We start from the raw sequence: 12,413 nt of genomic DNA on the forward strand, positions 1-12,413 counted from the left end.
CTAGTGAGGAAATATTCATTGAGCACATGAACATCCATGTTTAGTTGATTAATCATTCATGAAAAATAGCATTTGTTGGATATTAAGTGACTTTGTGAACACCAAAGCATGTGCACGTCTTGATTAAAATCTTTGTCATGAGTTTGATTGAAGTCTTTACTTATCTTGAAAAGAAGATTTTTGAATGGGTGAACCATTATATGGATTGATGAAAGATTGAGTTACATCTTGTTTGCTTGAGGACAAGCAAAGTTCTAAGTTTGGGGTTGTGATAACAGTTGAAAAACTGTTATTTTCCTGCTTAAAATTGATACTAAAAGCAACCTTTAACACTTAGAAACTAGCTTGAAATCATGCTTTTGGTCATATTTTTAGAAATAAGAGAGCTGGACAGGTTATGCTGTATTTCAGTGTTTTTATGCAGGTTTTAAGGTGAATTTGGTGAAAGAAGTGAAGAAGGATAGAGATGGAATCAGAAAAGACATAAAAAAGTGCAAAAGGAGAAGCCGTACTTTCTAGGGTTTTATCTTTCATTCTTTCATTATTGTTCATCTAGTTTCACCATGAATATGGTGAACTAAACCTTGTATTGTTGTTGGGGAATCAATGTAGTCTTGTGAAACTCTCATATATGGAATTTGATTTAATGTCTTATATTAAGATATATTCTTTCTTTCATCTTTAGCTAGGGTTTTTCCTCTTTGCTTATTGCTTGCTTTGTTTAACTCATTCATTGCCATGATTATTGGTTTTGTCGATACGGAAACGTACGGGGAAGTCTAGAGTCGGGGAATTTCTCCCAATAGCATATTGGTTGCCTCTAAGCTCCTACACTTTAAGAACTAATGATGGAAGACCATCTAAGACATACATTGGACCTCTTACTAGAGCCATGGCTAAGAGAGTTCAAGAGGAAGAAGGATCACTTAATATTTTGCTTCTATGGAAGGTGAATTATCTTAAACCTTCTTCTCTTAATTAAGGATGTTTACTTTGTTTTGTAGGATTAAATAAATTGGAGGGAGCAGCTGCCAGCATGGCATTTGGCACGTGAAAGGAAGGCTGGTTGGAGAAGCTTGCTGCCAAAGTCATATGCGCCCAGCCAAAACCCCAAAATAGCCAGCGTTGGATGAGAAGATGCTTCAAACACGTGAGGAGCTGACCTGGAGCCAGGCATGGGATTGCTGGAAGGATTTGGCGTTGCTGTTAGGCTTCCCATTTGAAATTAGGCGGGATTTCATTTCAGAAAAGAGACCCATCTTCACTTATAAATAGGAGGGTTTCTTCCTTGTATGGGTACTTTAGAGCTATGCCCAAATGTGAGAAATATATTCCAGTCTTGCATTCTGCTCTTGAGTCAAAATTGCTTGCTAATTCTTCATTTTCTCTCAAGCTTCCTTCCATTATATGAAGGCTTTCTGAGCTGAGAGGCTTCACTCATTTTACCTTGCTTCATTCAAACATCTCCATCACCATTTACTCCATCAATTCCGCTGCACACCAACACATCTACCACACCTTGATCTGGGAGCTTCAGGCCACTGGTTTCCTCTGAATTTGGCTCCATCAAGTGGTATCAGAGCTTAGGTTCTCCACGCACCAAGGAGCTAAGCATTTCTTCTCATTCTGCAATTTAATTCTGCTGAATTCCATCTCTGTTTCTGTTTCAGTTTTAATTCTGTTTCAGTTTTTGTTCTTTTAATTCTGCTTCTGTAATTTTGTTCCAGCCTTTAATTTTGTGTTCTTATAGTGTTTTTGTCCATTTTTCATTTTAAACGGTGAATCATTTCTTGTTTGAGTCAATTCCAGCTTTGAACTTTAAATTCTGTTTTGTCTAAAGTCTTGTGCAAACTACTATTGCTGTTTTATCGTTGTCACTGTTTTGAAATTGTTTCTGTTGAGTTCTGTGCTTACCAGTGCTATACAAGCTGTTTGTTACCATTAGAGGCAGTGATGAGTTGATCTAGCCTTGGTAATATAGGCTAACTGGTTTTAAAATTCTGTTTAAATCTGATGCAGAATTTTGTTTGCTGTTCTAAATCATCAAATCTGTTTTCAGCTGGTTTTGGTTGATTCTAAAGCTTGATACAACATTGTTTAGTGTTGTTGAATGATGCTAAGAGTGTAGCCAACCATAACAAGCAATGAAATGCAATTTGCATAGCTTGGTTGTGCATAGACACTAGTCATTTGCTATTTCAGATTTAAATTTGGTTTATCACCGTGCCAATTTTCATTGCATAGTTTAATCTGAGTTTGGTCATGCTAAGCATCTTTAATTCCAGCTTAGATCTGTGTATTCACATTTCCTAGAGTCTTTTCCTTGCTGATTCAAACTTTGATTCCATAAAATGAATTTGGTTGGTTATTTTGTGTGCCATTTTACTGCATAAGTGGTACAGCAGTGGGGAATTTCGAAAATCTGCTGTTTCCTTGCTGTTTTATAGCTTGAGCAAGTTTCAATTGATGGTTCAAAGTTGCTAGTACTGTTCATTTGGTCAAAACATGACTTATATGCAAATTTGCATTTGAAACCATCAATTTTTGAGTGAAAATGGAAGTGAAACAATGATTTCGAATTATAGGCAGTTCCTAAGTGTTTTAAGGTCTGAACATGTTCAAAATCATCATTAAAAATTGTTGAAACTGTCCAAACAAAGATTGAAACATTTCCATATAGTTTTGGATCTCAAACCACCAAATTCAGTTTAATTTTTCTGGTGCAGTTCTGTTTTCCAGCTGCTGTTTGGTAATTTTGATGCAAAATTCATTACTGGATTGTGAAAAAGCTGGTTCTATGATTAAAAATGAAATAGATGACTCAAAGAAGTAATATCAAGTGATAAAAAGCTGTTGAACTGTGCAATCCAGATTACAGGCCCTGAAAAAAATCAAAATTCAAAAATCTGAAAGTCATTGGGGCATTTTATCAAACAGTTTTGAAAATTATCAAACAGTTTGCATTTGGAATCATTTCTGAACTGTGTTTGCGTTTTTAATTGCTTTCTTAATCTGTTCTAGCACCTTTGGTAGGTTCCTTTTGTGTACTTGCTGTTTTTTCCATACCTAGTTCATTTGTTTACCACATTTTTGGCTTCCAAAATTGTCAATTATTGCTGGAAATTGGTGTGGAAAACTGGTGCAGAATGGTAAATCTGGCTTGGTTTGTTTGAGTGGATTTAAGGTACTGTGATAGCTGTTGTGAAGCATCCAGTTGCAGAAACCTTTACTTATAATGGTAGCATACTAGGAAGTGAGGGGAAAGCTGAAATGAAAAGCAATTAGGAGCTCTTGAGTAGATGCAACTCTGCTGTCCAGCAGCTGCAGAATACATTACAGCAGCATAATTTGCCACCAGAATTTGAACAACTTGCATACTGTTTTTGAGATACACTTGGCAGCAGCTGAAGATTGAAGTCCACACTGTTTTTACACATTTAATTGAGCTTGTTTGAGTATCACGGAACCTTGTAGTTTTTTTTAATTATATTTCTGTTTTTGTGCCAAGTGACTTGGGAAAATGCTTTTGAAGCAATTCCAAGCTCACAATTGAACATTGTAATAGTCCAATTTCGTTTTCTTAGTGTGAAAGTGTGTCAAGGGGCTCCAAGTGTCACTTGCACTTTCACTTAGGGCCGTCTAGCATTTACATTCTTGCATCTTTATTGCTTTCCTTAAATGTCTTGAGTAATCCTTTTGTTTTTAGGTCTCCGTGGTATTTAGGATAGCATAGCATATAGTAAACCTTTCTTTGGTTTGTAGGTTCATAACATTTAAAAAGAATTTGAAGAATTTCTACTTAGAAACTAAAGTAAAAGAACATTCTAAGGAAACTCTGGCTAAGGAAGAACTTGGTTTCTAAGCTTGTCCATTTGTGACTCACCTCTTCTTCCTGGGAGCTACTTAGAAACATCTTTTAGTTCTAGAATCTCTTAGAAATTTTTCACCAAAAACAAAGAAAGTTTGTGAAAATTTTTTTCATTCATTACTTGTCAAACATTTTGAAAACCTTTTGAAAATTTTCCTTTGACAAGAATGAGTCAATCAAGTGTGCAAGGAAGTTTGAAACCCAATAGTGAAATGTCTTTAAGGGAAGAATTTGAGCAAAGATTTGAACAAAGGGATAAAGAGATTAGTGAGCTCAAAGATATGATTAGTCAACTTTTGATTAATCAAGATAAAAAGAAAGAGAGGTCTTCCCATAGGAGAAGAGAAGAATCATCATCTTCTCCAAGTGAAATTGAGCAAAATAGTAGTCATCACAATGATGACCACTACCAAATGCCTCCTAGAAGACAACATAGAGTTAGAGAGCATTACCCAAGAGAGCCTAAGATTGATCTTCCTTCCTTTCATGGAAAAGATGTAGAAGAATACCTAGAGTGGGAAATGAAAGTTGAGCAATTGTTTGAGTGCCACCAAATAGATGATGAACGGAGAGTCACCATGGCTTCTCTAAGCTTTCAAGGTTATGCCTTAATTTGGTGGACAGCCTTAGTCAAGGACCATAGGCTAAGACACTTACCTCCCATTAGGTATTGGAATGAAATGAGAGCTGCCTTGAGGAGGAGGCATGTACCAGCCTACTATGATAGGGAGATAATGGATAAACTCCATAAACTCCAACAAAGGAACATGAGTGTTGAGGAATATAGACAAAAAATGGAATTACTCATGTTGAGGGCTGGGATAAGAGAGGAACCAAGAATCACAATTGCTAGGTTCCAAAGTGGACTCAACTATGACATAAGAGATAGGGTTGAACTTATACCCTACAATGATCTCAATGAGTTAGTCCAACTTTGTGTGAGGGTAGAGCAGCAACTCAAAAGAAAAAGCTCTACTAAGAAAGATTACCCTCATAGTTACAAGAAAGAATATAAGAGGGAGGGTAGTCTAATTAAGCCAAGATATGAAGAATCTAGAGAGAGGGAGAAAGGGAAAGAAAGAGCCAAAGAACCTCCAAAAGATAATAAAAGTAAGGAAACCAAATGCTTTAAATGTGGGGAAAGAGGGCACTATTCATCTGAGTGTCGAAATAGAAGGTCAACTTACATTCTTGAACATGAAAGTGAAAGTGAGGGTTCTTCATGTAGTGAGTCTGAAACATCCACTTCTGAAGAAGAAGAAACTCTACCTTGTGATGGAGATTTACTCATGGTGAGAAGACTCCTTGAGAGCAAACATGTAGAACTAGAACAGTCACAAAGAGAGAACCTATTCCACACAAGATGCAAAGTTTTAGAAAAGACATGTTCAATGATAGTGGATAGTGGCTCTTGTTGCAACTGTTGTAGTTCTAGAATGGTAGAGAAGCTTGGCTTAACCACTACTCCTCATCCTAAACCTTACAAACTTCAATGGATCAAAGAGGATGATGGAATAGTAGTTAAAGAACAAGTAAGTGTACCCATTTCCATTGGCAAATATGAAGATCAAATTGTTTGTGATATAGTACCAATGGAAGCTGGGCACATATTACTTGGAAGACCTTGGCAATATGATAAACAAGCTTTACATGATGGAGTCACCAACAAAATCACCATTCAACACAAGGAAAAAAAATTATTTTGTGTCCTCTTACACCTTCACAAGTAAGAGAGGACCAAATAATTCTTAAGAAGAAGTTGGATGGAGAAAAGAAAAAAGAAAATAAGAAAGAAAGAAAGAATTTGGTAACCCATGCCTCAGCCCATGAAGTTGTCCAACCTCAAACCTTGAATATTTCCAAAAATCTTTTTCTTGGACAACCTCATTTCCTTCTTTATTGCAAAGAGGCATTTGTTTCAATCACTCATGAACTTGGTTCTCTACCAAAGGGGTTGCAAAAACTTTTAAAGGAATTTGATGATATATTTCCCAAAGAGGTACCAAGTGGATTACCACCTTTGAGGGGAATAGAACATCAAATAGATTTGGTGCCTGGGCAAGCCTACCCAATAGGCCAGCCTATAGAACCAACCCTATGGAAACAAAAGAAATAGAGAAACAAGTTAATGACTTGTTGAACAAAGGGTGGATCCAAAAGAGTTTAAGTCCCTGTGCTGTGCCTGTGTTGTTGGTCCCTAAAAAGGATGGGTCTTGGAGAATGTGTACAGATTGTAGGGCCATCAACAACATAACTGTCAAGTATAGGCACCCCATTCCTAGGCTAGATGACATGTTGGATGAATTACATGGAGCAAATCTCTTCACCAAAATTGATCTTAAAAGTGGATACCATCAAATAAGAATTCATGAAGGAGATGAATGGAAAACTGCTTTCAAGACCAAGTTTGGTTTATATGAATGGTTAGTCATGCCCTTTGGCTTGACCAATGCTCCAAGTACATTCATGAGATTAATGAATCATGTGCTTAGGGAATGCATAGGCAGATTTGTAGTGGTCTACTTTGATGACATCTTAATCTATAGTCAAAGTCTTCAAGAGCATCTTAGACATATCAAGGAAGTCTTGCTTCTTCTTAGAGAACACCACCTCTTTGCCAACTTTGACAAATGTACTTTTTGTCAAGAAAGTGTGATTTTCCTTGGTTTCAAAGTTGGAAAAGAAGGTGTGCATGTTGATCCAGAGAAGATCAAGGCTATACAAGAATGGCCAACCCCTAAAAATATAGGAGAAGTAAGAAGCTTTCATGGGCTAGCTAGTTTTTATAGGAGATTTGTGAAAGACTTTTCCACCATAGCTGCTCCTTTAAATGAGTTAGTCAAGAAAGATGTTCCTTTTCTTTGGGGTGATAAGCAAGAGTTGTCTTTTGAGACTTTGAAACATAAGTTAACTCATGCACCCATTCTCGTTTTACCTGATTTTTCCAAAGCCTTTGAATTAGAATGTGATGCATCTGGGATAGGTATAGGAGCTGTTTTAATACAAGGAGGACATCCCGTAGCTTACTTTAGTGAAAAACTTAGGGGACCTACCTTGAACTATCCTACCTATGACAAAGAGTTGTATGCCCTCATTAGAGCTTTAAAAACTTGGGAACATTACTTGGTTACTAGAATTCATCATCCACACTGACCATGAATCTCTCAAGTACATAAAAGGGCAAGCAAAGCTAAACAAAAGACATGCCAAGTGGGTGGAATATCTGGAGCAATTTCCCTATGTCATCAAACACAAAAAGGGGAGTACTAATGTTGTTGCGGATGCTTTATCTAGAAGACATGCATTATTAGTAACCCTAGGATCCCAAATATTAGGATTTGATGACATAAAAGAGTTGTATGAAAATGATGAAACATTTGCATCCACTTATTCATCATGTCTTAAGAAGCCTTTTGATGGATTCTATCTTTCTGAGGGGTATCTTTTTAATAAAGGAAAACTTTGTATACCCCAAGGATCCATTAGAAAACTTCTTATCAAAGAGAGTCATGGAGGAGGACTTATGGGCCATCATGGAGTTGATAAAACTCTAAACATTTTGAAAAGTAAATTTTATTGGCCACACATGAGAATAGATGTTCAAAGGCATTGTTCTAAATGCATAGCTTGTTTACAAGCTAAGTCAAAGATTATGCCTCATGGACTCTATACACCTCTTCCCATAGCTAATACCCCTTGGGAGGACATAAGCATGGACTTTGTCCTAGGATTACCAAGAACTCAAAGGGGTTATGATTCTATCTTTGTGGTAGTAGATCGTTTTAGTAAAATGGCTCATTTTATACCCTGCCACAAAGTAGATGATGCTAGCTATATATCTCGACTCTTCTTTAAGGAAATAGTGAGATTGCATGGTTTACCCAAATCTATAGTGTCTGATAGAGATGTGAAGTTCCTAAGCCACTTTTGGAAAACTTTATGGGAAAAGCTTGGAACTAAACTTCTATTTTCTACTACATGTCACCCACAAACTGATGGGCAAACTGAAGTAGTTAATAGATCTCTATCTACATTATTAAGGGTAATATTAAGAGGTAACAATAAATCTTGGGATGAACATCTACCTCATATTGAATTTGCTTATAACAGGGTAGTCCACAAGACTACTAATCTTTCTCCTTTTGAGGTTGTTTATGGTTTTAATCCTATCACACCTCTTGATTTACTACCTCTTCCAGAACCATCTCTTTTTCTTCATAAAGAAGGTGTTTCTAAAGCGGAGTTCATCAAGAAGTTACATGAGAAGGTCAAAACCCAAATTGAAAAACAAACTCAAAAATATACAGAATACAACAACAAAGGGAGAAAGAAAATAGTTTTTGAAAAAGGAGACCTAGTTTGGCTTCATTTGAGAAAGGAAAGATTTCCCTCTCAAAGGAAGTCCAAACTTAGTCCAAGAGGAGATGGTCCATTCAAGGTGGTCAAAAGGATAAATGATAATGCATACATCTTAGATCTTCCTGAAAGTTATGGTGTCAGTCATACTTTTAACATCTGTGATTTAATTCCTTTCACAGGAGATGATCAACAGGATGCAACAGATCTGAGGACAGATCCTTCTCAAGAGGGAGGGTCTGATGGAAGACCATCTAAGACATACATTGGACCTCTTACTAGAGCCATGGCTAAGAGAGTTCAAGAGAAGAAGGATCACTTAATATTTTGCTTCTATGGAAGGTGAATTATCTTAAACCTTCTTCTCTTAATTAAGCATGTTTACTTTGTTTTGTAGGATTAAATAAATTGGAGGGAGCAGCTGCCAGCATGGCATTTGGCACGTGAAAGGAAGGCCTGGTTGGAGAAGCTTGCTGCCAAAGTCATATGCGCCCAGCCAAAACCCCAAAATAGCCAGTTGGATGAGAAGATGCTTCAAACACGTGAGGAGCTGACCTGGAGCAAGGCATGGGATTTGCTGGAAGGATTTGGCGTTGCTGTTAGGCTTCCCATTTGAAATTAGGCGGGATTTCATTTCAGAAAAGAGACCCATCTTCACTTATAAATAGGAGGGTTTCTTCCTTGTATGGGTACTTTAGAGCTATGCCCAAATGCTGAGAAATATATTCCAGTCTTGCATTCTGCTCTTGAGTCAAAATTGCTTGCTAATTCTTCATTTCTCTCAAGCTTCCTTCCATTATATGAAGGCTTTCTGAGCTGAGAGGCTTCACTCATTTTACCTTGCTTCATTCAAACATCTCCATCACCATTTACTCCATCAATTCCGCTGCACACCAACACATCTACCACACCTCTGATCTGGGAGCTTCAGGCCACTGGTTTCCTCTGGAATTTGGCTCCATCAACTAATTACTAGGAATGCTATGAATTGTATGAACTCGTAATTAGGGATAGGCCTTCTTGCAAGGTGATTTAGAGAGTGGCAATAGCATTGATGATAAGAATGATGAATTCCTAAAAGTATATGAGAGTGGATAAGATGAAATTGATAACCCCAACAACATACTCATCCATCTAATTCATTGAAGTGTTTGTATTCTATTTTTCTCCATTGATCAAATTCATGCATACATATTTAATTACTGTCTCTTGCATTGAAACCTAAAATCAATTTGTTCTAAAGTCTTAAATAATCAACAAACCACATAGCTAAACTAGGTCGTGAATCCTTTGGGAAAACGATACTTGGTCTTACCTTGTTTTATTACTTGATACGATTCGGTCACACTTGCCGATTGTTCAACAAGTTTGTGGCGTCGTTTTTCGGTGTTCATAAATTTGTCATCAATGTCTTGATTAAAATCTTTGAAATGAGCTTAATTGAGTACTTACTTATCTTGAAAAGGGAGTTTTGAATGTGGTGAACCAATATATGGATTGATGGAAGATTGAGTTACATCTTGTTTGCTTGAGGACAAGCAAAGTTTTAAGTTTGGGGTTGTGATAATGGTTGAAAACCCGTTATTTTTATGCTTAAAATTGATACCAAAAGCAACCTTTAAAACTTAGAAACTAGCTTGAACTCATATTTTTGCTTTAGTTTTGGGAATAAGAGAGTTGAAGGTGAATTTAATGGTTTTGTGCATGATTCCCTTGATTTTGTAGGCTAATTGAATGATTTGAAAGAAGAATTGAAGTACCGAATGATTGGAGTGCTGAAAAGTCAACCAGAAACCACAAAAGTCAACCAGTCAACCAGAAAGTCAACCAATCACTAGTGCAGCGAGGGGCTTTTACGCGTTGATTTTCACTATACGTCCGGTTCTTGAACCGCGGCATTTCAGCCGCGTAGTAAGTCAGACACTTTATGCCGCGGTCATAACCCGTATATAGTCTGCGCAATATGCCGCGGTTGTCTAGGGAACCGCTGCCAAATTCATTTTTTTTTAAAAAAAATTCAAAAAAAAATAATTAAAAAATGCACTATATGCCGCGTTCGCGGTTCAACCGCGGCATATAGGCCGACAAATATGCCGCGGTTAGTGTCAAAACCGCGGCCATATGTCTCGTTTTTAAAAAAAAACGAAGCACTATATGCGCGGTTGTGGTTAGAACCGCGGCATATGGGGGAATATGTCGCGGTTGTGTTAGAACCGCGGCATATTCCCACTGCAGTTTTTTAAAATTGCAGGTCTGTGTTTTGTGATATCCACTACCACAAAACAGACCTGCATATAAAAACATTTACAGAAATGCAATTTCAACATAACAACACATGTTCAAATGTGTTTCAACATCAAATAAAGTAGAGAGTCTAAGAAATCAAAAGCTAATCAATGCATTGTTTAAATCTAAATCTAAGAGCTATTGTATAATCTAACTATATACTTCGCAGCAGCGTTCCTAATGAATAGTAGGACCTTCTCAGGAACTGGTGTAGTAGTCTTGAATCTCTGCAAAAGACAATCATTTTAATTAGTGTATATAATTCAACATTTGTTAAAAAATCAAAATTTGTTAAAGTTAAATATTACCGTTTCCCAGCTTCTTGTGATGTGAGAACGAACAATATGGGTCATCCAATACATTACATAGTATCCACACTCATATGACCCATTTTGTCTGTTACACTACAATATATCATCACAGTTGATAATAGTTAGTGAATAACATTTGTTATAAAACAATTATAACAAAGTATGACTTTAGCATATGTCAAACCTTGAGAGAAATCCAAGCAATCTTTCTACTCTTAGCAATTGATCTCCCGTCCATCATCATACTTGCTGGAATAGAACTGTATATAAAAAATGTTTTAGCATTCAGTTATATAACAAAGAAAGTCCAAACATTGAGGTTCTTACCAATCAATTGCTTGTCTGAGTTGTGTGGGAGGAGGCCTGTGCAATGAGCAGAACCACAAAGCATAGTTGTCTTGCACAGACATAACAAGAAGTTGCCAATGGCGCCTGAAATTCATAATAACGTAACTATTAAATATTAAAATCACATATGGAACATTATTATGTTAACAAAGTTCACTTACCCGGATATATAAGGCAAAAAGTATATTTTCTTGCCCCTTCCAAAACTTCTTATCAGACTCATGTTGATATGGTCAAAATCATTTGATTCATGAATTTCTTGGGGATCAATGAATCCATAATCATCAGAACGCCCCAACTTATTAGCGACCCCAAACATATACCTGAAATCAAAAATTAACTTTGATATAAGGATACTTGATATATAAATCAATTTTATATATAAATAATTGGTCATAGACTTACATCGTCCATAGTTGAATAATTGAAATATTCAACTCTTGTGTTCCCGACGCAAGCTCACGGACATCTTGGCTATTAAGGTATATTGGGACCTCAGAGCCATGCCCAAATACATTAGCATCATACTGAACCTCCAAAGGCTTATCATCAAGGATGTCAGCAAGTAGATGCAATGAAGAAAGAGGGTCATCCTCAGATAGAGGAATCTTCTGTTGTTCCTGCGTCTGTTGTTACATGAAAAGATAAGATAAGTTTTGAAATCAAAAACCTTTAAAATTGAGAAGTGTAAAGAAGAATTTCATACCGAGGGGTCAGAAACTGGTTTAACCAAAAATTTAGGCCAAGTGATAAACGACTTATATGCTTGTTCCACAGTGAAAATCTCTTCCGTGGACAGTGGAACCGAGGCATCTGGCATGATCATTTCATCCACTGAGACCTTCACCTCATCCTCTAATAGTTGCATACCATGACATACAGTCGCTGACCTAAACTCTGTTCCACGAGCTACCAGCACCATCTGATCTTCTTCTAAAATGTATAGCAGACATGGACTACCATCGTCCATGTCATCCTCTGGGATGGCTGATGCGGAACAACTTCCTTTGCCGCTTCTCCCTGTCAGAGTAAATGTTAGATTATACAAGAGATAGAAATAATTGCACATAAATGTTTATTAAGTTTACCTGTGGGAGGGGGAGGGACCACATGTTCCTCTATAGGAGACTGCATCGGGCGCATGCTCTGAAACTGCTCCTGGTAGAGCATCTGGAATTCAGCCCTCACCTCGGCCCTGATCTCCTGCATAAGGTCTTGTCGGACCTTTTTTGTGATCTCTTCTG

Source organism: Vigna umbellata, chromosome 8 (genome assembly GCF_029865625.1).
Source record: "Vigna umbellata cultivar VRB3 chromosome 8, Vumbellata_1.0, whole genome shotgun sequence".
Classification (NCBI taxonomy): domain Eukaryota; kingdom Viridiplantae; phylum Streptophyta; class Magnoliopsida; order Fabales; family Fabaceae; genus Vigna; species Vigna umbellata.